This window comes from Schistocerca piceifrons, chromosome 2 (assembly GCF_021461385.2).
Source record: "Schistocerca piceifrons isolate TAMUIC-IGC-003096 chromosome 2, iqSchPice1.1, whole genome shotgun sequence".
Taxonomy (NCBI): Eukaryota; Metazoa; Arthropoda; class Insecta; order Orthoptera; family Acrididae; genus Schistocerca; species Schistocerca piceifrons.
This window is the reverse complement of record NC_060139.1, coordinates 38,186,414-38,190,528: the sequence shown is the minus strand read 5'-3', so window position 1 is coordinate 38,190,528 and position 4,115 is coordinate 38,186,414. Positions and strand designations below refer to the sequence as shown.

The following is a 4,115-nucleotide window of genomic DNA, read 5'->3' as shown; positions in this document are numbered from 1 at the left end:
GCTCTAACGCTCTATGTTCCTCGAAGCACTCCATCAGACTCCTGACCTTGTGACATGACACATTGTATGGTTGAAAAATACCACTGCCTTCGGTAAACATGATCATGAATGAGTGTACGTGCTCTGCAACACATACAATACTCCTGAGCGTCATGGTGCCTTGCACGAAGTTCGCTGCACCCATGAATGCCTACACGAATGTTCACCAGAGCGTAATGGAGTCGCCACCAGCTTGACTCCGACCCACATTACAGGTGCTGCTGTACCATAACCTTAAAGCTGGAAACAGGTTATGAAATAAAACTATTTTGTTAAAGCAATTATGGTATAAAGCAACAGAGCAGTGTTACCCTCTGAGAGGAATTTTGTTATGTCGACCGTGTTGTACCTAACGGAGGTGGCTTATCGGAAATGAAAGTCAGAATTACGTAAATGTTTGAACAGTAACAAACGAAATTTTGCCTATCTGCACTGTTTAATGGATAAAGAAAACGGTCGCCAGCCTAACTAGGCAAGAGAATGATTAACATTCTCGTTCAAGAAAATAGTTTTTAGTAATTGTAATGGATAAACACAACCTATACTTTGTCACACGGGAGTGCAGTGAACTCTGACACATACATTTGTTTACGTTAAGATTGAAGCTAGCAGTTAGAGCAGCACAAACTATTTGCAAAATTATAACAGATACCGAAACACACTATTACTTTCAGGCCTTGTTCAAACTGAATGGTCTTTATAACGTTACTATTTATATTCACTGCAGAATCCTTAATTGGATATAGGTTAAGTCTCTCTCAGTTAAATACTTTACTATTTCAAATGAATGTTAATTGGAATCCACTGAAAGGTTGCTTCTCACTATCATTTGAAGAAAGAAATTATGATTTTCATAATTAATGGTCTTTCCGTTACTTCTTACTCAGCATTAACACAATAGACAAACTGTGGATCCAGTTATACTATTAATATGCACTTCCAATACAGAAGAGAGACAAACACTTAGCAATCATGAACATATAATTTCCTACTATTGCAGTTTTCCACTTTTACTACAGCGAAACACAATGTTGACAAAATTGCAAGAAACTGACTCACCTTTTATAATTTACTACAGATAGCAAGGTGATCTTTTGCTAAGCAAAACTTTATAAGCCTGTCTTAAGAACTTTTAATTTTTAATTTGGCAACAACACATTAATAAGCAGTTTTAATAGGAAAATTATTTTCAGAAAGCATCATTTACTTTAACTCACTCTCTTGCCACATTAACTTTAACTTTATTTTTACTATGTTCAAGTGCCATTAATTAGCAAAACACTGGGCTTTAATGTTCTTTCAGTAGGGATACTCGGTAATCACTTTAGTTCAAACGGAGAGGAACCTGAGAGGTGTTATGGTAAGGAAAAAAATCAAGGTAGGTACATAAATTCAGTTATAAATTACCTTATATTTGAGCACACTAACACCCCCATTAAGCTGATCCTTCACTGTACATCATTGTAGCATTCCGATACAATGAATTGCGCAATCTGGTGGCAACTGCATGTTGGTACGTGGAATTGCAGGTAGAATTGCTGGACTCTGTCAGTTCTTGGTGGCGATGATAGATACAAATTCCAAAATAGTTCCAGCTATTTATCCATCCATCCGAGGCATTGGAAAGTAGCAGAAAAAGCCTCTCTCGGAACCAGCAGAACATGCATCTTTTACATGGCAGTGCATAGTTTGGTAGCTCGTCCCCGACTCGTAGCTCGTCCCCGACTGACTCTTGTTCCACCTTTTCCCCCTAGGCCAAACACAATTTGCACGCGCTAATCAGTTCCGTTCCCGAGGGGAACCACTACACCTTTTACATACAAACTCACTAAGAACCCTAAGTGAGGATCAGCAGTTTACATAACAGCAACCAAATTCATTCAATAAAACAGAACATTTGCATATATTGACATTTCTACAAAAAATTATTCACACAGAAATTACACTTATATATAGTAAGTTTTGTTCCCTCCAAATGGGACAAAGAATTTAAATGCCAGATACACTACATTGCATAGAACCAAACGGAGACATCAAATTTCTTACAAAAAAAAAGTATACAATTTTGTGTTATCTAATCAATCAAACACATTGACAGAAGCTCAATGTTATAACATTAAATAAAACAAAAGGCAAAATAAATCAGTACAGCATTAGAGTCATGGTGTTACAAGCTGTTCACCTGGAAGTCGGTGGATTCGCGCCCTCCCATCGCCATGATGAAGACGGTATCGGGATTGATCAGACCATGCAACGCTCTGAGACCAAGTCAATGTCCAGTCCCCATGGTTACATGCCCATTTTAGTCGTAGGTACCGATACCTTGGTGTTAAGATTGTCACACGCATGGGTTGTCGGCTAAGGCGGCCCATCGTTAGGAGTGTTCGGTGCACTGCGTGTTCAGGCACACTTGTACTCTGTCCAACATTAAAGTCTGATTTTAGTTCCGCCACAGTTCGCCGCCTGTCCTGTTTCACCAGTGTGACCAGCCTACGACGTCCAGCATCTGTAATGGGGGTGGCCGCGCAACCCCATAACGTGTTGATGTGCTTTCACGTCGGTGTTGCCACTTGTTGAAGACACTCACCACAGCACTCTTCGAAGTCTCGACAGGTCGTGCTGTTTCCGAGATGCTGGTGCCGAGCCTCTGGACCATCACAATCTGCCCCTCGTTCAAACTCAGACAGATCGCGCACGCCTTCCCATTCTACACACAGAGACAGCACCCTCAATGACAGAATATGCAGCGTGCGTGTGTCCAACTAGCAGTCATTCCCCGGAAGGTGATTCTGCTGTCGCCTGGACTTGTTAATATCGATAGTAGATAGGTACTCATACTGTTCTTGTTGATCAGTGTATATTATCCGTCTCCCTGTACAGCTTACTCCTATTTTTCTCAGAGTTTCAAATATCTTGCACCATTTCACATTGCCGAATGGTTGCTGGAGGTCAACAATCCTGTGGCGTGCCCTGATTTTTCTTCAGTCTTGTTTCGATTACCAAGCGCAGAAACAGAACTAACTTCACCTTTCCTAAAGCCAAACTGATAGTCATCTGAGAGATCCTCAGTCCCATTCTTCTGTAGGTTCCTGTTGTTAGCAGCTGGATGCATAAGCCATTAAGCTGATTGTGAGGTGGTTGTCGCACTTATCTGAAGATATGTGCTAGCAAACAGTAAAAAAATCGTCTATCAAACACGCTATACCTACTATTTGTATCATTACCATTGCCTGCTATGTACAAAAATACACTAAAAAAAAAACTAAACTGCTCCCGAACCGACCATGAAGGGCCAACGGTATTGACCCATCACCGTTTCATCCTCAGCTCATAGGCGTCACTGGATGCGGATATGGAGGGGCACGTGGTCAGCACACCGCTCTCCCGGTCGTATGTCAGTGCACGAGACTGGAGCTGCTACTTCTCAATCAAGTAGCTGTCCAGTTTGCCTCACAAGGGCTGCGTGCAACCCGCTTGCCAACAGAGCTCGTCAGAGCGGAGGGTCACCCATCCAAGTGCTAGCCCAGCCCGACAGTGCTTAACTTCGGTGATCTGACGGGAACCGGTGTTACCACTGCGGCAAGGCCGTTGGCACGAAAATAAACACACTGAAGTTTAATTACCCTGTTAAAAACTTACTTTATTTAAATATTGCGAAAATATGCAGTTTACATCTACATCTACATGACTACTCTGCAATTCACATTTAAGTGCTTGGCAGAGGGTTCATCCCTATCATTCCACTTCAGAACAGCGCGCGGCAAAAACGAACACCTAAACCTTTCTATTCGATCTCCGATTTCTCTTATTTTATTTTGATGATCATTCCTACCTATGTAGGTTGGGCTCAACAAAATATTTTCGCGTTCGGAAGAGAAAGTTGGTGACTGAAATTTCGCAAATAGATCTCGCCGTGACGAAAAACGTCTTTGCAGGTTCGAATCCTGCCTCGCGCATGGATGTGTGTGATGTCCTTAGGTTAGTTAGGTTTAAGTAGTTCTAGGGGACTGATGACCACAGCAGTTGAGTCCCATAGTGCTCAGAGCCATTTTTGAACCAAAAACGTCTTTGCTTTA

General features: G+C 41.8%; 1 pseudogene; it reads right to left on the bottom strand.

Moving 5' to 3' along the window:
• Positions 1-3,514: 3,514 nt before the first annotated feature.
• On the bottom strand, positions 3,515-3,632 carry LOC124778881 (annotated as a pseudogene).
• Between the last annotated feature and the right edge of the window lie 483 nt (positions 3,633-4,115).